Source organism: Uloborus diversus, chromosome 7 (assembly GCF_026930045.1).
Source record: "Uloborus diversus isolate 005 chromosome 7, Udiv.v.3.1, whole genome shotgun sequence".
In the NCBI taxonomy this organism is placed as follows: domain Eukaryota; kingdom Metazoa; phylum Arthropoda; class Arachnida; order Araneae; family Uloboridae; genus Uloborus; species Uloborus diversus.
In genome coordinates, this window is record NC_072737.1 from 92,280,311 (window position 1) to 92,305,257 (window position 24,947).

The 24,947-nt window shown below is 33.8% G+C and overlaps 1 protein-coding gene across 1 annotated transcript in view; it reads right to left on the reverse strand.

The window, feature by feature from the left end:
- Positions 1-24,947, reverse strand: part of LOC129225616 (bone morphogenetic protein 2-like) — a 113,446-nt gene that overhangs the window by 47,193 nt on the left and 41,306 nt on the right. The gene's annotated exons all lie outside the window — the stretch shown is intronic.

Consider the following 24,947-nt stretch of genomic DNA (forward strand, 5'->3'; position numbering starts at 1 on the left):
TTAAGAGCAGAATTTCGACTCTGTGGCAGTAGTTCAAATGCAAAAAGTCGAGTGAGTTTACATCAACTAATAATAGTCTTGCATCGAATTATATATATAGATCTTTGCTGTAACTGGCTTCAGTAAAGATAGAATAGGATAAGCTAAAAATTAAAATCTGTTTGCAAAAGCTAAAGATTAAAAGCCGTTTTCAGTTGCACACAAATGGAAAACTTAATAGTAGCTCGTTTTAACAGGGAATAGCTTAAAAAAGCAAAAAGTGTATTGGGCAATTTCACGTGACTCACGTTACCATTTGATGAAGTTTCACAAAAGTAAATGGTATGTACATTAAGGAGGTGTCATACCTGACTGAAATAACCCTCTGTACAGTCATCTGGGATACAGTAAGAACCCAGGGAGTCTTTGACGTTAAAATATTAATAATTTCTAAACATCTTTTTTCATACATTTTGTTGTAATTTCACTCAATTTCTATGTGGATTAATGGTGAATTGCGTATTTTAATAAGTCGATAAAAAAAATCGTTTCTAATTGAAAATTAATGAATATTGAAGTAGATTAAAGCTAATAAAAACTGAAAATCACTTTAAAAATACTTTTTAAATAATTGAAAAGTTAGTAAGTTTAGATTTTTTAAGCCACCAATTTTAAAATAAGAATGAAAAAAAAAGCAAGTTTCGTAGAAACCTTGATTGATCTCCATGGAACCCTCGGGTTGATCGGAACACTACAATGGTTGGCCAAATTATTAGGAACATTACTTAAATTCTCGTATTTTAAAGTGAACACTCATTTTTTTAAGAAATAAACCCCGAACTACATATTTTTTCCTACTCTGCATAGCAGCTGGTATCATAATTATTGATTTTTCAAAGTGGCAACAATATCAGACTGCGTAAGTTTTCAATTACGTATGTGAGGTTATTCCAGTTTTAGTCTCTAGTGAGAAAAACTGCTGTTGTCGTGAGGTTATATAAAGTATTCTGGAATTATTTCTTCGAAAGTTTTGGTGTCTGCTATACTTATTTACGTAAGTAACACTTATTAATAAAGCAATGTTGCTACATTTTGCGATTAAATTTCAATATTTAATTTATATTATCAGGGGATGTATTTTGTAAAATGACACAGTTAAAATGACGAAATTATGTAAAATGGTAGTGTTGCCACTTCTAAAAACAATAATGATACCAGAAGCAGTTCGAAAGAAAAAAAAATAGTGGTTCGTGGTTTATTTCTTCAAAAAGTGAGCCTAAACATGAAAATAAGAGACTTTGAGAAGTGTCCTTAATTATTTGGCCTCCCACTGTATTTAAGAAAAGCTGCAATAGCGTAATGTTCTTTGTAAGATTGACGTGCGGATAATGCGAAGTAAAATCGCACCGGAGACCATTGGGGAAATATTTCATGCGCGAGTGATGTATCCGTGACTGTGTAAAGATATTCCTGTCGAAAGAAGTGAATTTTCGAGAGCGCTGTCGTGGCGGCATGTCTCAAGGACGGGAGCAAGGTGATGCTGCTCTTCAGCGATGCTCGTCACGCGCTTCGTAAGTATTTCTGGCGGAAGAGCCCCGACTGACACCTGTTCGCTCCATTCCGACACTTTCCCGAGCTACAGATATCATTTGAGTCCCGAAAGCTTCAGGTAGTTGAGAAGTCTACTTTCATAAACGGGATAAGCGACATGTTCCTGGGGGCACAGTGTTAAAATAGTAATAATAATATTCCTATTATATTGGCTTTAAAGTACAGTAGTTCCACGTTATATCGCGCTTATCGGGAGACAATAAGAAAGCGCAATATAACCGAAAATGCGATATAACCGAGGTCGTTAAAACTAAGAATTGAACTAATATTCAAGTTTCCGATACGTTCGTCAACAATAAATATAACTTATTCTTATATTAAGACGAACTTATGAGTAAAAGCAACAAAATAAAATTATCTTACCATTTGCTTTTTTTAATAGTCTAAGAAACAATTTGAAATATTTCAAAGGTTTTTCGGTGAAATAAGAATATAAACCATTTTGTAACAAAAGATGCACAGCTAAGTCAGAAGAATGAAATATATCCCTGGCTTATTTATGAGCTAAAAGGGGAAGTAAAGAATTTCAGTGAGAAATAAAATGTTAAGTGATCTCAAATTTAGGATGAAGTTTGATTACGTTTAATTTTTTAAGGGACAGAGGAAAAGCGCGGTACATACAAATGAACGGTATAATAGGGGTTATTGTACATATTTTTTTGAATAATTATTTGTGTAATGTTACCGTTGCCGTATTAAATTGGAGGGCGGACATTTTGAATGTCCAGCTCCTGATAACTGTGACCAGTAACTGTGCAATGAGATGTTAACTTGTGCAATGGGGTTGTTACTACGAGGTTAACTGTGTAATGTTACCGTTGCCTTATTAAATTGGAGGATGGACTTCTTGAATGTCCAGCTCTTGATAAAATAATCATATATGATGCAGTGTGAAGCCAAGTAGGTAGCAAGAGAATGACTTTCAGTGAAACAGTGACTTTCAGTGCAAAGCATAAATGTCATAAAAAGACTAATGAGAAAATCTAAATTAATGTTGTCAACGGAAACCAATCATCAAGAATGAGGTTGTGGTATTCACAATGTGGTATTCCTTCTTGAAAGGCATCGTATTTCATTTCCCAGATACCCTTCATTTTGTATCATTTGCAAAAAAAAAAAAAAAAACTCTTTTCAAGGTACATTACGTCCTACGTATAACGAAAAGCTTACTTTCAAATAATGACTTTCTGATGTAAAATATAGCAGTACAGTCAGACATTATACAATAAGTGGATTCTCTAAAAAAAGTTTGGTCGTATTGAAAAAAGAGGGTAAAATTTGTGATTCTTTCCGAAAAGATTTAATCACAAGTAAGTTTAATGCCAAAAAGGACTCAGTAAGTTTAACCAATCTCTGCTATCTGTGGTTTGTATCATGCGAACGCGTGAGCCCTTTCTGAAATAAAATCTAAAAGCAAAGTGAAACAATAAAAAAAACATGTATGAAATGACTGAAATTTTGGGAACTATCAAAGTACACTAATATTTCTATTTTTATACACAATCTTCTAACGATACACCTAATGCTAAACATAAGGAAAAATAATGATAATGATAAACAAATTGAATTTGTAATTAAATATTTGTGGAAGCCTTCCAAAGCTATGTATTTAAAATTCATGCTATATTTACATGGAAAATAAAATGCTTTCAGATGCAAGCGAGCCAATTCAGTTCGTTATTTGTTTGGGCCAAAAGGGCGTAAGTCATACAATTTTATTCCAAAAGGGTTAAGTCATCCTTTCGTCTAATATTTGTAAAAAACTATACAGACGGAATTTTATTGATCATATAATTTATAGTTATCATCCATAGATTATCGAGAAAAATGATCTTGTCATTAAATTCGATCCTAAATCTTGCATAACATAGGTTTTTTTTTTTTTTTTTTTTTTTTTTCCAAGAATGGAAAAAATCTACTTAACTTCAACTGCAAACAAGCTCTGCAGTTGTTTCCCTATTTGCGAAAAAAAAAAAAAAAAACCCCTAAACAGAAAGGAAACTAATGAAAAATGTTACAATGAGGATTTGTTATGGGGGGGGGGATTAGCACTGCTTCGTAAGCTTTTTTCAGGTTTCATAATTTGTTCTATAACAGCTTAGACTTATTATTTATTTGGTAGTATTTTTAATACATAGTTAAGCTTATTTTTATTAAATATAAATAATTTAACGGTTTCTGCCCTCTAGTTATTATTAACGAGCTATTCATCAGCTTGAGAACAAAGCCCCGCATGTTTTGGAACTCTTTCAATAAATAAAATGTATAAATGAAATGAAATAGATAAACAAGTAAAAAGAATAAAAGTTTTTAAAAAACTCAGTTTTGAATAGAAAAAGGACAATTTATCTCTCTTTGCCACGATCTTATCTCAGTCCAACACATCTGAGGCACTATACACGTCCATCACAATATAGATGTATTCTGCCGTGTGCTGGTAAAGGGCAGTAACTGCAAATTTTTCATTTTTCCTTTTTTTTTTCTTTTTTGCATTTTTGTCATCTATTGCACGAAATCTTTATTGTACAAGCTCGCTTATTTTGTTTCCGCTGAAAAGAGGGACCAAAAAAGAAAAAATAATAAAAAGAGTAATTCCAACATTTTTTAAATTTGTTAGTATTAAATCCACCACACATTTCTTCAAATATCTCGAAAACTCATTTCTGTAGATATTGCCGTTTACCTGCACACAACAGTGTTCGTGAGCTTTTTTTGAAAGAAGTGACACCTTTCAATAAAATGCAATGATTTCCCCCAATAACTTTTTTTTAATGGTTTTTTTTATTTTTATAAGTTGTTCCTTCTGATCGTCTCTATTTTATGGGTAAATTTTTCAATTTTCTTCATTCTCAAAAGCTTAATTTTATTTGATTTTCCTGCAAACTAAGCGGGTAAATGAAAAATCAAGAGTAAAAGCAACTCCATATGATCATCTATTTTACAGTGTGAAAGTTTAATCACGTATTAAAAATTAATATTATTTTCCCAAGATAATTATCGAAATATTAAAAAAAGTTGAATATTAAGATGTATACATTTTTTAATTAGAAGAAAGAAATTAATTAAAATCATTGATATAATCCATGTCGGCATTGTAAAATATGCATTTTCCACCGCCTTCTACAAAGATCCCAGTATTTGAGATTTTATCTAAGTCAAGCATTCTTCGTAGAACTTCACGGCATGTATACATACGTAGCAGTGAAACTTCTTTTACGGGCATAACCCAACTCGAATTGAAAGAGAAATATTAATTTTTTGCACCTCTGAAGTCGAGTTAGAATAGAAACAATACCAATGTTCTTAAATATTATTTTTTTTTTCCTTGGCACACAATGAATTAAAATTCAAAATACTTTTTGAAAGAACTTCAAGTTACTGTATTTTTTTCCGACAAGTCGTATGTGAGAGGCCAATTTTTTGTGAGAGCGGTAAGTGTTCTTCAAAAAGCTTCACGGCATGTACACATACGCAGCAGTGAAACCTCTTTTACGGGTAGCTTCTTGCTCTCTTTAGAATAAATGATTTCAAAAATGGGATCATCCTATTTTCTTACACTATTGTTTGCAAATAGCGTACGAAAACATTTAGTAATATCATTTCAGGAGGGAAATAACCAATCAAAATACAAATTCATGGTAATTCAGTTACATTTAAAGTAGTGAAATGTGGAGCAAAGTGAAATAGGGAAGATAACTTATTTTTTTCAAAATAAACAAATTGAAAACGTCTGAAAATTCAGGGAAATAAAGAAAGAACAATATATTTTATAATAAAATTTAAATTGAAACAACATTTTTATTTTTGGCATTAAGATTGTACCTTCAAAAAAAAAAAAAAAAGGCGGAAAATGTTCATTGCTTTTCCTTATGATGCAAAGTGAAAAATATTTTTTTTTTCGCTGATGAAATATTTTATATTTGATTGATAAAGATATTTTTGATCAAATAGATGTGCAAATAAAGGATTTCATAAACAAATAAAGACGAAATGAAGCAATAAACGAATGAATAAATACATAAATAAATATATGGAAAAAAATGAAAAAAGTAGTGAATTAATAAGGAAATGAATGAATGAATAAATAAGGGAATAATTAACTGGAGGAATGTAAATGAAATAATTGATGAATGAAAACGTAAGTGATCTGATAAAACATTGAATTGCAATCGTAACATCTGCTATTGATTTCAAACATTACATTTCATTTCCTAAAATACAAATTCCTTACAATACAAAGTAGGGGAGACCGGGGCAAGATGACTATGCTAACAACTTCCGTGGTTTATTAATTTTATTTTCAATGATAGTAAAATTAATTTTACATGAGCGGTTAGAGTAGTCCTTTGTAGCACTAAATATATTACCATTTAATTTTTCCAATAAAAATAATGAAGGATATTTTTTTTTTTTTTCATAACCTTAACAAATCGTCATCTTGCCCCAGTACTGGGGCAAGATGACTTTGACCCAGGGGCAAGATGACAACGCTGAAAAATGTTGAACATATTTTATGTTTTGAATATGTTACCTAGCTTTAAAAATGATAACTGTGTTTTTACATCTTACTAAGTATCAAATTAAGCGTAATGTTCAAGTGTTAAGTTTTGCAGCTAACAATAGACACAAATAAAAAAAGCCATTTTCATGATTGGAACATTCTTCATGCCACCACTCTTGGCTTTTACAACTCTGGATCCATTCTTCTGTTGGTGGGTCACAAAATTCCACTTTCCAAAGCAAGGCATCTAAGAACACCATTCTTTGAAGTTGATGCAACTGGATTGCTTGACACGAATTGTATAGACTTGGGTCTACAGTAACTTAGTCTGAGTTTTTTTTACTTCCTTTTTAGCTTCACGAGCTTATTTTCCCTATTTTCTTAAATGATCTTTTTTTTTCTTCAGCTTTGCTCCTTGGTCTGACATTTCTTTGATGGGTTGTGCTTATAAGAATGTTTGAGCTCAGTTTCCTCCTTTTCCTTTTTGTTTTCTCGCATTGTGTTGCTTTCGGCAATGCATTGAAATCAGAAACACTAACAGGCTTCTTTGGTGCATCGGAATCAGCATTTGCCATAATAAGTTCTGCTTCGTCTGGAGGGTTTATATGTTGGTTTTCTACTCCCAAGGTCTGACGATTAGCACTATTATTCTCAGTTTCATTACCAACAACGTCTTAGTCCGCTAAAAACAAGATAATTATGAGACTTGATCCCTCATTCTTTAAACCCTTTATCGGCATTTCCAACTGTAGCTGCTTTGAAGTAAGCGGTGCTCAAAAGCTCACCAATATTTTTGTCTGTGATAGTTTGTCCTAGATGAATGACCATAAAGTTGTAACATGCTTGGCTATAGTAGGTTTTTAATTGGCAGAAAAATGACGCATTAGCAGCTAGAGGCGATGCGATGGAATGGCAACCCAACCATGATAATGTTTTTTCACTGCAATATAAGATAGCCTGCTAAGTTATGTGAGAGTTATGATTGTCAATAATCAACAGAGCTGGATATACTTTGCTTGGTTTAATTCATTCAACTAGTAATTTGATCAACTAGTTTATAATAGCCCCTGATCACCCCGCTTTCGAACGATACATCCCTTGATTCAATGCATCCTTTAGCTGCAGAGGAGAAGCGTAAGGTGGCGTGGACAAACACACAGACAAATAAGCGTTTACAGGATTTAATCAAATGGACAACATAGTTAGTTTAATAAATTCCGAAACACGGGCAATAGGCAAGCTCGTCATCTTGCCCCACGTTGCTGCCCATCATCTTGCCCCAGACTGCCTGTTTGAACTGATTCTTCTCCATTGCCATAAAAAAGGCTATTAATTGACATTTATTCATGGTAATCGGTAGTATTTAAACTAAGTTACTCATAAGTACTAAAGAGACACGATATATTCTATATGTATCCGTAGGAGAGCTTATTTACACATGCATAAAAGTTATACCGTGGCAACGGTAAACAATCAGAGCTTCAGAACTAACACAAATATGGCGATTTCAGCGTCTCTATACTATTGCTGATAGAACAGCGGATAGGAGAGCCAGTAGCATGCAGTTGATGCAGTTACCTAGTTTAAAACGGAAAAAAAAAGGCATTCGTCATCTTGCCCGGCTCGTCATCTTGCCCCCGGTCTCCCCTACACAATGCAAAATGTAATGCTTTTTTTTTTCAATGCTTTGTTCTTCCATTAGTAGTTAGGTACAGGGCCTGATTACCGCACAGGGCGACTAGGCCCGGGCCAGGGGCCCCATCTTCTGAAGAATCTCCAAATTACTTGAATAATTATGTTTTGCATAGCATTAAAACTATTCGAAAAATACATGAATTTTAATAATAATAAAAAAATAATGACTTGTTAATTGGAGAGAAAAAACGTCTTTCTTAAAGGAGTATTTTTATTCATTCTGCCAGTAGCAAATTTAACTCAGTGGCTATTATGAGGGGTTAGGAAGAGGATTCATAAATGCATATGATAAATGATTTATATATACATGGTTCTGTGATAGACAAAGAGGCCCCCAAAACTGCATTCCGAAGGACCCCAAACCTGTAAATCAACCATAGTATAGGGTCTTCAGAGGGGCCTCCAAATTATTGTGGGCGTAGGGCCTCACTTTTAGTTAGTCGGCCCTGGTTAGGTAGAAATAAGTTATGTTTATTTCGTTGATGCGGTTTTCAGAGTCAAAAGAAGAAAAGAAAACATTTTTCAGAACAGAGAAGTGTGTGACCAAATAGACAAACGTTAAAAAAGTGATTAATGCAGACCCTTACAAATAACAAAGTAGATGTTTTTTTAAATTATGGGCCGATGAATCAGAAAAGGACAACATTAGTAACTTCTTTAGAAATTCATAGAATTCTTTGTTTTCAAGACCGCTTTTCAAATTCGTGACTTCTTCGAAAGCTTTATATAAATCACCGAAACATCTGTGCGCCGGAATGCTCAACAATACAAATCAGAATCGACAAATCATTTCAAGAATACAAATTACATTTTATGAGTGGTTTTGGGTGCTGACCCCTAAACGCCCTCCCTTCACTGCACCCCTGTTCTAATGACATCACATCAAATATTACATTATGACAATGAATGTTGATTAATTACTGAGCTCTGACGCGCTTTCGAGGGTTATGCCCGTAAAAGAGGTTTCACAGCAGCGTATGTTTATGTGCAATAAAGCTTTTTTAATACCACTTGTCATTTACTTGAAGTTTTTTTTTTTCAAGTTACTTATTTATATTTTCTAAATCATCTTAGGAGAAAGATGATTAAATGCAGCAATTTATATGCTTAGTAAATTATTTTAATTCAAACTAATAAAATATACATCTATGTGCATGTAGTTAGTGCAGCTTTAAAAAGAAAATAACAATTCGCTTTAGTTAAATTTAATTTATAATTTATTTCATTGCATTTATTTCCCTAAGTAATTTATAATTTTGAATTGGTTTTCACTTTTAATTTTGAAGATATACTATTGCTAAAAGGTGTTCGCATATTGGAGTGAAATTCAGCGTCGCTAGTTACCATATCGCAACAAACTCGGACTCTAAAGGAAAATACCGGTTTGTTGTGTCCATTCGACGATCCAGCTAGTTTTATAATTAGTTAAATTTTATACATTTATTCATTCCTAACAAGAAAGAATTAAATCTTCAAAATCCATTCGCAAAATCTTTCAGGATTTCTTAGAAATAATAGAAATTTTAATTCGAGTTTTAAAAAAAATGTCAATGTTTTAACGAACTTTGTGCTTGAAAATTAAATGAATGAATTACCAATGTTTTAATGCACAAAAATTGCACATTACTGCAGACACATGTTTCAGGGTTACAAGGAACTCTTTTTTCAATGCAAAGAAGTGCGAGCTTTTGAATGAAAAATCATCCGAGAAAAGCCAAATACGGAGAACTTTTCATCCAAAAGCTCATACTTCTTTGCATTGAGTAGGGATTCATTGTAACCCCGAAACACGTGTATACAGTAATTTGCAATTTTTGAACATTAAAAAGTTGATAATTCACTCATTTAACGTCAAAGTTATTAAACGAGTATTTATTTCGCACATACGATAAATTTAACATAAATAAATACTTTTAAAAATTGATTTCCAATATTCAAAGAAATTTCAAGCATTTTAATATTTTCCGAAGTTTAATATCAGAAAACACACCCCCCCCCCCCCCAATACTGCAAAAGGCAAAAATTACAGTTCGCAACAGATAGTCAATTCGAATGAAACATACCCAGTAGGAATCAAACAAATTCGAATAGAACTTCATCTTCCAGTACTGATTTTTCTCCCTCCACTTAAGGAAAAAATTCTAAAACTTTCCTCTTCATAACAAATCCAACAGGAAAAGTTCGATTAAATTATAAATAAAGCAGATCACTCGCTTCAAATGAAGGCCGAATCAGGAAAAGTATAGCTACGAGGTCAGTTCTGAATCTGAATGACATGACATTTCTCTCGAACCCTGAGATTTTTTTTCTCTTATTGATGCTGCTCGCAAATACTACACAAAATGAGCGTCAACAGAAATTAATTTAATTTGAGATGATTAAAAATTGTTTTGGAGGAAGCTATTATAGAAACGTGCTACGATATGTTTATTAATACGGGTAACCAAGAGTATAGCTGATTTTGCCTTTTTTTCCCGCTTTCAAGGCATGAAAATACTCCTTGACATTTTTACAGGAGTGATATGTATGTAAAACGTGAGTACTTTGTAACACTGATCAATTCCATATTGTGTTTAAAGAGGAAATGGTGAAATGATAAGATGTGAGGGGAAGATGAGATGCGTGCTGTTTTGATTTTCAACATTTAAAATGTCTAGAGATTTTTCGTTTAAAAAAAAAAAAAAACAGAGTGATGTAATAATCAATGGTGGATACAAGGGGAGGGTCATCGGTAACATTAGTAACAGTCCACATTGTGTTCAAACATTGTGTGAATAAAGTGTAAACGTTTTCTGTAGTCTTTTAAATTCATTAATTATTTTTGAAAGTAGATACTTGAAATATTACTTCTCTTCATTGTTTAAGAAATTAATTTGTAACTTCTATACCAATTCGGGGCCTTATTCCCGGCCGATTTGGGGATTTTTATTGATACTCAAGTAGTTTCTGAAATGTTTCGTGCCTGAAACAGAGGGTTCGTTAATGAGTAGAGGTCATTCTTTGGTAGGACCCGCCACCCCCCTAAAATGGTAGTCTGTATCCGCCCCTGGTAATAACTGTACCTGAAAAAAACTTTTTTCATCTTCTCCTCTTAAATTCTTCATCACAATTCTGAATGCAATTCGATTTAAGCGTAACTACCTAAAAGGTTTCATTATGTTTAATTTAAGCATATGTTTCTTCAACATAAGTCTGACCTCTTATCCTGATACTCAGTTACTTTATGGTTGATGTCATATATCTTCAAGTCATTGCGTTTGCAATCATTAGTAATTTGGTTCATTCTTGCACACTACTGTAGTCCTCAGAAAATAGCAAATAAAAAAATATTTGAGGAAAACATTTTGTTGAACAAATCACACACGTAAAATACTTTCAGTCGGACAGCAAATTTAACCTTTTTTTCCCTAAATAATTTGTACGCATAAAATGAACATGAATGTTAGAAATAATTTAGTCCAATTGGGTCATATGTGGAGGTGTAATCACCCAAAATAATGTGAATTGCGGTCAAAGATTATTTAATTTGGTGGCACCTTCACGGATTCTAATTGGAAGGTTAGAAGCAGTTTTAAGATATCAAAAAATAAGAACAAGGAAAAAAAATCCGAGTTTAGAATTAAATTATGAACATCTGAAAAGATTGATTGAGGTAATAAAAAAAAAAAGTTAGACTGAAAACGATATCAGTATAAATAAATTCCGAGAATCGTGACAGCAAAAGTGAGAGTTGTCCGAAAGAGAAAAATACCTGTTTATTATTTTTCTTGAGAACTTTCTCTTCCGTTGCGTGGATTACAACTATTGTTATAGCCAGAAACATTTTATTATTATTTTTTTTAAATAAAGGAGGAGTTTTCTACTTGTCAAACGACAAACCTCAACACATTAATAATACACTCACAAATAATAAGAAAACATGCGAGAATGTGAGTCACAAAAAAATTGATATGCGGAAAAGTAGGCTCTATTAGTTCTGGTTTTTCTTCTTACTTGTTTCCTTTTCATGATGCGGTTTGAAGAACAAATTTAATTATCATAAACAGCTCATTAGCATTCGTCGTTGCATTATCACTCAGTTAAACGCTTCGTGCATAAATATATTCAGTCCATCAAAGTAGATGGCATTTTTCTAATAATCTCACACGAACATTCACACTGGGGTCATCTTCTGCGTGATCTCTTTTTATTGCTATTTTCAGGACCAAAATCGTTCATTAATTTTTTGGAAACTGATTTTGTCACCAAATTCTTACGTAAGAGAGAATTTATTATTTTGTACGTAAATTCCCGACTGAAGTTGGAATTACTGCGCATTCATAAAATAACAGTAAAAAATAAAAATAAAATTTTAAATAAATAAATATGCAAATAGAAATGAGATTAAATGATTATTAAATAGTAATTTATATTAATGAAAAATTTTTCACAATATTATCAAAAATAAAATGCTCATTTTCGAGGATTCTTCAATCGAAAGACAAATTTCGTTATTTGTGACGATTCATTCCCCTCTGGGTCAGCCACTTATTGACAAGTCGCACGAAAGTTTCGTTAATAAAAAGTTACTCAAAGCATTTTTCACGAAGCAATTTTGTCAAACAAATTAAGATTTGAGCACGGGTGTCTGAGTATGTACGCAATGAGCTTTAAGGGTTTCTTTGTATCCCATTAATTAAATTATAAAATGTACTGCTTTTTAATTTTATTTATTCCCATCTTGTTTTCAAATGTTATTTATTCCTCTTCCTTTCCGCCTACCTCTAAATCTTTTTTGAACCTTTTCTCATTAAATTTTAATCCATAGTTCAAACAATTGAGCTAAAAACCTATTCTTAGTCAGTACTCAAACAGTAATGAAAATTCTACGACCATCAAAATTTACATTCTTAATAATTAATTAATGCTTAATTTTTTCAAAATTTCCGATTTCAGAACTATATTCAGTCACAATAAGTCCGATTATCGAGATTTCCTATGGCAACAATGATCGATAGAAATCGAACAAATGAAACAACTCAAGCTCTCGAAAAATCACCTGTTGTGTAAGATTGTGCAAGAGCAGTCTTAACAAATAAAACAGAAGGAACAAATGATGTGACGGCGGGGCCCTCACCCGGGAGATTCCGTTCGATTGAGGAGGATGCCCCTACTTCATCCCCTGGAGGTCAAACAGAGCCGCCACCTGCAGACTGCGTGGCAACGCTCTAACTGAAAAAGTCCTCCGCCAGCTCGGGCCTACTGGTTCTGCTGCTGAATCAAGGGCGCCTCGTTCGATTCGCTCTTTTATAAATGACATGAAAACAAATCTTAATTCGAAAGGCTTTCCTACCTAGCAACTGATTTATTTAAAGAACTAAGCCTTTTTTCCACGATCGGCGAAAATATCAGTTATTTATCCGCGCTCAGAGGTAATGGTTCATCCAGAATACTTCTGACTAATATTTTGACACATGATTTCCCAGAAGTTTCGAGTTAGAGTTTTCCCTGACCCTTGATCAATCTTCTCTGGACAAGGTAATACGTAATTTTAGATTTGACATTGATTCTGATTGGTTATGCTATAGGGACTCTAGTCCTAATAGAACATCTGTTTCATTCTGCACTGGTAGATACACATAATTTGCTAAAATTTAAAATTTACTATTGCCTTATTCGGATTTATTGAAGTTATTTGGAGGCCTATGAATCACCTACTATACGGAGAAGGGCAAAAAAAGTATTACAAATTTTAAAATTTCCATTTATCTTAAGAAATAAATACTCGTGCATGGTTTTTATAACTCAGAGTGATCAAAGTCCTGGAAATTAAGTAAAAAGTGCGTATTAAAATGAAGTTGTGTATCTCAACTATTATTTAAACCATCATCTGAGGCATAAAAACCATTATCAAGGAAATCAAACAAAAGGAATTAGAGAACAAAAACATTTAAACGAAATTAATCATTTCACTACTACCCTTCAAGTCAATGGTTACTGTTCACAGAACTTTACCGCCATACAATAAATCTCAGAATAAAAGCTGAAAAACCATAGAGTTTAAAAGGGTAAAGTATTTTTTCCACAAGTTAAAAAAATACTGACCGCATTGGATAGCTGGTTCAAGCCAGCGTAGAAACTAAGAAACCCTTTCGTTCAGAAAAATGTGCTATAGATCCCTTTTACTATGAGGGAGTTCTCAAGACTCCCAGCAACTGGTAATTATTAAATTTACATTAATACCCAAATGTATTAGTACTAGAATAAGACAGCATGAGAGACATTGCCGTCGGAAATGTTCTAAGAATCGAGCAATCAAGCCATGAGAATTGTGTTTCTGCAGCAGTCATGTTCTTTTTCAGGAAAATCCAAGTTCCTTTCCATAACTAAAAATTCTTTCCAACTTCTCCGCAGAAACTTAAAAAATATCCATAAACATCCAGATAAGTTCAATAAAAAGAAAATAAATTTTTGAGTTTAACAAGCTTAACCAGAAGTGAAGAAATGTTTGTTGCTGATCAACAGACATTACTTATATTTAAAATCTCATTAAAAAAAAAAGAAAAAAAGAAAAAAAAGAAACTCTATAACTTTATTCCGGAAGAGGAATCGCAAAAAAAAAAAAAAAAAAAAAAAAAAAAAAAAAAAAACATAGCTTATCAGCAGATTAGTGGTCAAGTTTGCCTTACAGAACCTAGAATTTAAAAATTAAAGATGTATAAATAAAGAGCGAATTTTTATTTTGGAAGAATTTCATTAATTTGCTTTTTTACAACGTGTGTTTTACGTTAAAAATAGGGCTTAATGTCAGAACCATCATATTCTGATTTTTTTTTTTTACGAGATTGTAGTCATGTAACTTATAAACGAGACATGAAGCATAAACTTCGAAGGAGAAAAATGGAATCCTATTGCAAAATGCCCCAATTGTTAAAGAGGTTTTTTTTACATTTTTTAATTCAATCCGTATACTACATCCAAAAGAAAGCAAAATTCGTGCTATGTCAGTATACGACCATTCAAAGATTTATGTGCCATTCATATCAAAAGAACCAAATTACTTCAAGAAGAAAAATCTCGTAAGCAAGTGAAATTTGCTCCTTAATGTTTATCAGTTACTCATCAGAGATTTCGTAAATGTGGGTCAGTAAAAAGTAAGCGAAGACCAGTATACAATGCCAAATATGACTATGAAATTTCACCATCGTAAAAAGTGTTACTGTAAAATTACAATGCAACTTTGAATAGATCTTGCTTTATATCCCTCAAGTCCATCCTTTACGACTACTTAGTTTGGTTTACAATGATGTAGGCCCATGTTATTTAATGATCACGATCAATTTTTAAAAATCTACTGTTGCATAATGCTACTTTTTTTTAGATATTTCCGCGATAGCTTTTAACTGCTACTATAGATTTCTAATCCCCTCCTTTGACATTTGAAGAACCTATAGTATGGGCGAACCTTAACCTGGCGGCATTATGAAGGATGTACAGATCCTAATCTCAGCATTACGACGCTGCTAGATTAGGTTTGCCTCAACTGTAGAAGCAAAGGAATGTAAGTGCTAAAATTAAAATTTTCGAGAGAACAAGTACAAATAGCAGGAGAGTTTTGGAGGCAGGAGACGGTAATAGTAGCTCTTAAAAGTGTGGATTTTTCAAAACGTTTTCAGTAAAAACCTTCTTGCGGTTAGAACGGCACGCATTTTAATCAAAAATTTTGAAAGTCCAATTACATCCCTTTGCTTTTCAGTGCCTAATTTATTTATTTATTTTTAGATAATATTGAGAACAAATACGTTATTGGGTGTGCATATAAAAACATTATATAACTGAAAATATTTATACGAGCTTAGGGAACTTATATCCTAAAAGGCTTAGCATTTCCAGGTCGATCATCTATTCATCGGAATATAAATGGAGATAAAACAGAAGAGGCACATCTCGGTAAAACAGAAGTAAGAGAAACTGAGGTTTTTTTCATGTTAGCAAAGAAAAAATCCCGAACATGTTACATTGTCGTATTTCTAGTTTTTCATTTGTTTTCGGAGGGCAGCGCACTGATAGCGATTCTTGGATTCCACAGAATTTACACTTCTCGCAAGGTTGTCAGATGGCGATAGATATCTCTCAAACTTGGCTATGCCGATGTCTTCGACTAAACTTGGCGGTCGACGAAGGTTCAAAGCATGTCGACCATAGACGTCCATTTGTGTAATCAGCATTCCGATGGAAATTTGTTTCCAATTGCGGAATAATGTTCGACTTTAATAATATATTACAATCACTTTTGATTTTTATACATTCAGTTTTTTTGCAATCTTCAATCGCCATAAGTAGAGAGATTGAACACAGGGGATATCTCAAAGTTGAGCCGCTCAGTTCCTAATAAGTGACTGAGATTAAAAAAAAAAAAGTTATCGCAAAAAAGAGTGCTAATAGTCGTTAATAATTAAGCATTCAACGCCATGGGAGTGGCCAGGATTCGCGTTAGAAGGGCAAACAAAGGCGCAACAAGATAGTAGTATTTTGTCCCCCCCCCCCACTCCTCATGCGGATCTTGGAAATGTCTTGAAATTATAGTCCTCTTCACCCCTAAAAAAACATTTTATGCTATTTTTGGCCTGATGCGGGCAGAAAAAAAGCGGTTATGTGGCTTTACTCCGGAAATTTTTCGGAATTGAAGTCCTAAATTGTCAATTAGGCTGTCTTTGGTGACATTTGGAAAGAGCGTGAAGTCAAAGGTTCTCTTCTTGCCCCTCCCTGCTCCCCTCTGCTACGCTCATGATCAAAGCAGTGGATTGCATCAAAGCGAAATATTTCAATTGGGATCTTTGATCTTCAGTTAAAATTTGAAATAATAAATCATTGCATTCACGAATATTTTCTGTAGGAACATATAAATAGGGATCATCGCTTGAAAGTTTCCTTCAGTAGCATATGATTACTACTAAGAAATACAAGGGAAAATTATCATTGAGAGAAAATCATAGAAAGAGTCAAGTATGTCTTGAAATGTCAAAGAAAACATCATAATAACTCATAACTCAAGTCAATATTGTTTTTAACTGCGAGGCTTAAGTACTGTTAAAGTGGGTTACTACAAAGCAAAAGATGGTTTTCCATGTGTCAAAAGCATTAAAAATTAAAAATAAATCTATCATCATAAAAAATTAAATTTTAAGTTATTGCTTGGATATGATTCTTAAATTTCAATCAGAAGCTAACAGAAGGTTTTTTTTTTTTTAAATATTTTTATTGGTTTATTTATTTCTAAATTATACATTATTTTCTAAATTATACATTTGACTATTTACCAAACATTTTCCCTCCCATCTTCAAAAAAAATATGACGATGGCGAAAAAGGAATGGCCTGGAGTTCCGCTTGTGGCAACCCCGAGAGAGAGATCTCCATGTAAAGTGTCAATTCATTAGAGTGTGTGTTTTACTTTCCTTGTTTCTTGCACCTGGCCAGTCAAACGACTCACGAGGAAAACAAAGAGCTGCCTGACCTCTTTTTCAGAGCCACTTCTCTGAACAGAAACAAACGCAGGTGTTCCGAGGAGGACACATTTATTCTTGGCGATGGAGCTTCACTTTTTTTCACCCGCCTAACTTTCCAGGTTTTTCCCGACCCTTTCGGCAAAAATTCATTGATTGCGGCCATCCAAAAACTTCATTCGTCCAGCTATAAAGGTCAACTAAGTCCAATATACATATGTGAATCCGTCAGTTTGCCTTGGATGATTAGATAAATGAAGTAATAAAGTTACGATTTGAAAGCATCAACCCCCCCCCCCCCCGCCTTCCCAATGGCAAGAATGACCTGAAGCTGTATTTGCAATTACACATGTATTGGGTTTTATTCTTGGAAAAATGTGTGCAGATATTTGTGCAATTCCCATTTGTTTCGCCATATTGAGTTGAACGCAGAGATATTTTAACACCTTTAAATGTCTACAACTGTTGTGGGTGGGTGTATTAGGGCAATTCCCATCTTTTTTCGCCATATTTTATTAGTGCAATTCCCATTTGTTTCGGGGACTTGAGTTGAAAGAAGAGAGATTTTAACGCCCTTAAAAGCATATTTCGCAGATTGAGAACTTGAAATAATGAAGCTTAACAGTTCAATGAAACGTATTTTCACGCTTTGTAGTAACGTAGTAAATGAGGATATTTATTTAAAAAAAATCCCATTTTTAAATGTAACGTAGACTGTTTAGTCATTATTATTTTTTAAATTTTGTTCCAAGTTCAATTATCAAGTATTCTAAATGTTTAAAATCAAAACCTTATCTTTGTCTCCTGCCATCTTCCATTTCATCTTTAGACAGTTAGTTTTTTTTATCAAATCGATCACTACCATGCTCATTACTGTTTAATAACGAGGAGCATATTTCGCTTCTCCAAAACAGATTCAACTCGTCTTAAAAATGACAAGCAGTATGTTCACACCTTGAAAGAAAGAAAGAAAAAAATCCATGGTTTCACTCCAATTGAGCGTTTTTATTGAAACAATAACATTTGAATGTATTCCTTTTATTATTTCCCTTCAGTTAACAAGATTCCAAGCAAACGTATGAGCTTTAGCTGGTCTTGTGCTTAGTGTTTGCTATTTGCTTTTACGGACTGAAGGCGAACGTTTGTCATAAATTTTAGTGAAAACGGTGGACAATCTTGCTAGCTTGGTCTCTCACGGAAGTTTGTCCGACAGCGAAAGGAATCGAGGATGACAGCAGAAGGATAGCAGAGGGAGGAACAATCCTTATCTTTGCCGGAACATTAATTCTTATACATAAATCAAAAGCCTTGAACGTCTGTCAATGTGTGTCTGTAACCCTATCTCTTCTGGACTGACAATGTCTACTAGGTCAATCCTAATACCGTTGAATTCAGGACATACGTATAGGGAAAGCCATTTCGCCATTTGTCTCACCCCTCTAAACCTTAAGGGGCTGGACATTCAGCCCTGAGGATGTCCCGAGAACTTCCTCACTTATGGATGTCCTCGGATATCCAGGGGTAAAAATATTAAAATCATCAATTGTCACCCACCGCAGGTAGCATTGAGCCACCACAGATGACGACCCCTGACTGGTAAGCGAAACGAGCATGGGCGGAGTCCTAAAATGAATAAATAATTATTGAACATTTATATTTTCATCGCTGTTGTGCTTTTTTAATGTAAAATTCTCCTTTAAAAAAAATGAAAAATGAAAGCAAAAGACATGTGATGGATGGAAATCAAGACTTTTTTTTTTATTCAGCATCTTGAAAAACAAAACATACTTTCCAAAAAACATCCCGTTCACTGAGAGAAGTTACACTTTTTCCACACCTATGCCCATCTCTAAATTCCAAGAACACTCTTTCGAAGAAGAAAAGTTCTCTCTGCTCAGAGCTTTAGTTGGTCTTGTTTTTAATGTTTGCTTATTGCTTTACGGGCTGAAGACAAAGTCGTGCCATAAATTTCACTGAAAACGGTGGACAACCTTTTTAGCTTTGTTTCTCACGGGAGATGTCACAAGGCGAGAGGAATCGAGGATGGCAGGAGGAGGAAAGCTGAGTGATGGGCGACCCTTATCTCTGCCGAAGAATGTCCTGACATCGTCTTTCCCACCGGCATATCTGGAGAATGCGAACCATTTCCTGCGATAGAGTCTTACCTTTGTTTTCGCTCGTGAACAACCATTTCGCAACGGATGTTTAGAGATAGCGGAGGGCATCGCCTCGGATGCCTCACATTTCAATTCAAAAGACCCTACCCCCTTGCACTTTCAAGAGGAATTTCAACTGTCATATGCAGAAACAAACATGTCCATCAGCGTTGTCGATCTCTTTGTCTCAACACTTGCCCCTGCTGTAGCAAGGAATAATAAATATCTGCTGAAGTCCAGACGTTATCAGCTGTTGCCGTTTGTTAGACCACCGAATGTGTCATCACTTTTGAAGCAAAAACATTATTAGCAAATTATTGGCTGTCCGTTGCTTTCTTTGGGAAAACAAAAATCTCATCGGAAATTAAGAAGAAACCATTACAAAGCGATTGAGGCAGTGAGGAGCAGCCAAGGGATATAAGTATTTTTTTTTTTTAAATGAAGATAACTAATAGCAATAGAACCATTCCTCTGTTTTTGGGTAAGTGAAGGTAACAGTAGCTCTGGAAGGATAAAAATTTCAATGAAAGCTTACCTAGAAACTGAACTTAACGCGTTTTTCTCAAAACTTTATAAAATGCACTTTCTCTCATTCCTTGGTTTCCCACTACCTCAATGGGGATGTTTCCTTCAGTCAAAAGTAGTACTTCTAGTCACTGAAATTGATAGAATAAGCAAAAAAAAAAAAAAAAAACATGGACCCAGAAAATTCTTTCATTTTCCCAACAGTTATTTTTAAGTAATTTTTTAAACTGTCCGATTTTTCAAACAAGGCGTGGTCTTGATAGTGTCACAAATGATGCTCTTTGGCGCATCTTTGTACCGCGTTTCCACGTTATGATAATGAAGAAGCGAACTAAAATTGCGGTCTACGCTTGCTATTAACCACATCGTTGCCAATACACGTGATTAAAGATACGAATTAAATATTTTGCTCTGTGCATGGCAACACAGAATGGCATTTCATCATTTGTGATGTCATCGGCAGAAGACATAAACAATGAAAGCACACCGATTTAAGTAATTTTTAAAAAATACTAAACTTAAACAAATTATTTAAAAAATGGTCAAATCCTAAGTTTTTAAGCATGCTCTTTCAGAAAAAAAATACTTTCAAAATTTTGGAAAAGACCCCATTGTGCTTTTAGAATAGAAATCATAAGTTTTTGTTCTCAGAGTTCATTAACATAGGATGTAAACAAAAACTCTACGGGGTTTTGAAAAATCATATACTACGAGTTAAGTCAGAGCAGTATAAGCTGTGATGAAATTAGCTTTCTCCCCAATTATTTAACAGATTTGATTGACAAAACTTGACAAATTTGATCAGTAGTACAGAAAATTTTAATCACATCAATCTTACATCAATCTTAGCTCGTTTTTTCAGCACCAGGTAAAGTAACACTGGCATTTCTTAGCCTCAAGAAGTCTTTATTTGTCTGTGTACGGGTCAAGAGTAATGTTAACGATGACAAACTTCAGGATGTAAAATATCTAAGGCAAAGGAGAATCATTTGTGGCAAACACCACTCCAGACATACTGGCCATGACGCGGGAAGAGGTTGATCACCATTTGGATGTATGCTACAAACAGGTGACACAACAAAATCTACTAAGTATTTAAAATCTTGATAAATTAACACCAGTAATGTGCACATTACATTAACTTTATTTTATGACTGTATTAAAAAACATTTGCTTCCAAACCCCGTATAGTTATTTTACGAACACCCTGTATTAAAAAAAAATATTTTATTTAAAAAAGTCTTATGTGTTTCATAAATCTATATTGGAACTTCGTTAAGACGAAAATGTGAAAATTGCTGGAGTCGCTTAATATCATACGTAACATGTAGGAGAGATTCATGAAAAATAATCGAGTAACATCCTGCTTTTTTTCCTATAGTTCTTTCTATACCAATATTTCTTTTCTAGGACGATATCCCCTATGCCCTCCCCTAAGAATTACATAAAACTGTGTCACATTCCTTCATATCTTCCTCTGTATTTGTTAACAGCTGACTGGCATGAACTGTTACTTACTCTAAGAGACGAAAGTTTTAGAATCTAAAATCATTTGTTGATGAAGCGTATTCTTACTTTTTATTCTCATGCTCAACATGCTTCACTTCCAATGTTACTTTCAAGGATACCACAACATCTTAGTAACCTATTTCGACAGATCGTAACAATAACAATTCATAAAGCTTCCCCTAATTAATATAGTTTTACCTCGTTAACTTGATCATCAATAAATTCAATAGCTTTAAAAGAATTTTGGATGTAATCTCAGCTTTTTAAGGTTGTTTTAGAATTTCATCTACTTTTTGTGGTAACATTTAATCGTAAACTAAAACTTAAAGGGCCCTATAAAGTTGAATGTGATAATCCGAAATATGATGGGGTTATGATCTGATCAAAAGGTTGTAAATTGAGCTCATGACGTAATTTTATATGTAATATTGTTCAAGCAAAATCAAAAATGGTACAAATATGATTTCTTAAGAAGTCGGTACGGTTACTGAGAGCCAAATTTTTAAAATTGTTAGCAGCACGTTGTTCGATTACATTTTTTTTTTTCGGGTTACAAGAACGGTGTTAAGCATTAAACACCAATAACAATGGTTTTTCCATAAGCAACGACAAAAACACGTGTTTATAGTAAGCTGCATTTTTTGTGCAATTAAACATTGCTATATCTTCACAAGCCTCATAAAAGTATTTATTCAATTCCTAAACTTTGACTGTTTGGTTTCATTAACAATGGGGGAGGGGAGGGTAACGCTGAGTGGTTGTTATAATCAACAAATGCATTGGTGTTTTGAACTGAAGTATGGGTAGTTGGGATAAAAGTACTTTCCGTTAAACGATAAAATAAGATAAAACAAAATTTTATCTTGAAGATCACACTTCATTGCAATGAAAAATGGTGTTTCTTGAAATCCCGAAACACGTGTCTCCAGTAATCTGCAAACTTTGGGCGGTAAAGCGTTCAGTTCTTACTTCGTTGAATTAAAAAAAAAAAAAAAAAACACTGATTTATGAACGTATCCCTCGAAATTAGATATTTTACTTGATATTCTTCCTTGAAGACGATTACATACGCGACTCTTCACTTTGCATTTATCGTAAACTAGTGGTACCCGCACGGCTTTGCCCGTAGTTGAAAATTATAAAGTCATTCGGTTCGCCTGTATATTTACAAATAATGGATGACGAATTTCTCGCCAATTGGCGATGTTCATTCGCTTTCCCATTCCACGTCATGATAATTTCGTAATTTACTCGTCCATCTTATTATAATTTTGCTCCGAAAATGTTCTTAAAATTGAAATAGAAAAAAACAAAATCGAATTTTTGAAAAATCGCTTCGAGGTGCACACCCCCATGCTACAAACTAACTTTGTGCCAAATTTCATGAAAATCGGCCGAACGGTCTAGGCGCTATGCGCGTCATAGGCATCCTACAGACATCCAGACATCCACCGGACAGAGAGACTTTCAGCTTTATTATTAGTAAAGATAACATGATACAAAATCATGTGCACTTTTAAAAATTTTGATAAATTTTTTATCAATTCGGAACTACGTTCAATAAATTAGAAAAGGCTCATTTGATAAGATTAAATATTGCACAATACGAAAGAAATTATTTAGAATGAAAGATATGCTCCTTAGATAATCTAGGGCGTAATTTAGAGTTAATGATTCCATCATAATTAAAACATGGAAGAAAAATCGTCATGAATAATAACTAAACAACTTCTGACGTCATTACTCCAACAACATGTTAAATTCAACCATACATTAATACGCTCTCCTATCAGAAAAAAAAAAAAAATTTATATCGTCAAATTATTCAGCCTTTGTTGACAGAACACACGTTGCGAGTTACGAGGAAAGTAGTATAAAGAAGAACATAAGCTAACTGAAAATATAATCGGAACATTTTTTCTTCCTGCTTTTGACACTAATTGAGTTTTTGCAAATTTGATGTTATTTAAGTGCAACATTTTTACGGGGAGTTTTTCTGAAACATTGGGTTTACAATCATATTTCTCACCTGCTGCGTTGTCCGGTTCAGGCTTTACCTCGAAAATAAAAGTTGCATGTGCCGCAAGTTTAACAATCAGGATAAAATAAAAGAAAAAATAAATGTGGAAAAATTCCAACCAACGTGTAGAAAAGCGCAATTTTATGACTCAAAATTTGAATTTACACTTCTAAGGTTGATTTCGAGAATTCAGTCATTGTTATAGATAGATGCAAACATTCCGTTTCACGGATTTTCTCGCGAAAAGCCCCAAAGGGGGTTCCTGTGCATCAAGGACCTCTATGTCAAATTTGGTACGAAGCCGACGAAAATTGTAGACATGTATCAGGAACATACAAACACAGAGTCGTTTTTATATGAATATATTGAAAGCCAGGAACTTGATTAACACACGGTCCTGCAGGTTCATGGACCATGGGAATCATAACTTTAGAGGCAACAAAACGCTCCTGACGTCATCAACAATTAAACTCGCTCCACAGCATGATAATTTGATAATATTTTTTGGTAATGTTTGAAATGCAAGGAAAGGTTTTATTTTGATGGGGCTGAACTGAATCAGTATTTTAATTGTTTAACTGGTGAGTGTCATTTTAGGAGAATGAAGAAACGGAAAAGTGGTCAACAACGAACGCTATCTACAGGAGTTTTGGGTTAATATACTGGAGTTAGGGTTAAAATTTCAAGTATCAAAATATCACCAAGCAAGCACAATTATATTATGAATTTCTTTCTTCTTTTGATACTTTGAAAATGTGTTCATTTTTTGTGAGAGTTGCACCGAATTTTACCACATCGTGTTTATTACACTGCCGTGGAAAGATAAAACGCTTATTGTAAAATTTTCTTTCTCTTCACCTATTCTACTTCTTTACTGTCTGACCACGGATTGTATGGAAAGACAAACATCCATTTTACCGCCGGAAATGGACAAATCTATTATTTTTAGCGATGTCAGCTTTTGCAGAAGCAGAGTCTCATTCAAATGAGCGGAATACGCGCGCATCAAATTTTTACTTTTCCTTCTCATATAGACTCGTCTCATCTGGACGTTTGAAAATTCCATACAATCCGTGATTGGACAGTAGATTTATTATAGAAGCTTGTTTATTTGATTTCCATCTATGCTAATAATATAAATCTGGAGAGTTTGCCTGTTTGAACGCGCTCATCTCAGAAACTACTGGTTCAAATTGAAAAATTCTTTTTGTGTTGAACAGTCCATTTATTGAGGAAGGCTATAGACTATATAACATCACGCTATGACTATTAGGAGTGGAGCAGCAATAAATTGAAATTAAGTCAACAATAATCATGATACATTTTCGTTTGCATCATTAGCTCGAACTTTTGTTGCTCGAATAGCTCAATCGGTAAATCGCTGGACCAGCAAACCTAGGGGCTCGGGTTCAAACTTGGCTGCGGGCTGAAAGATTTACAGCATTTATTACCCGGCTCTTACAAAAA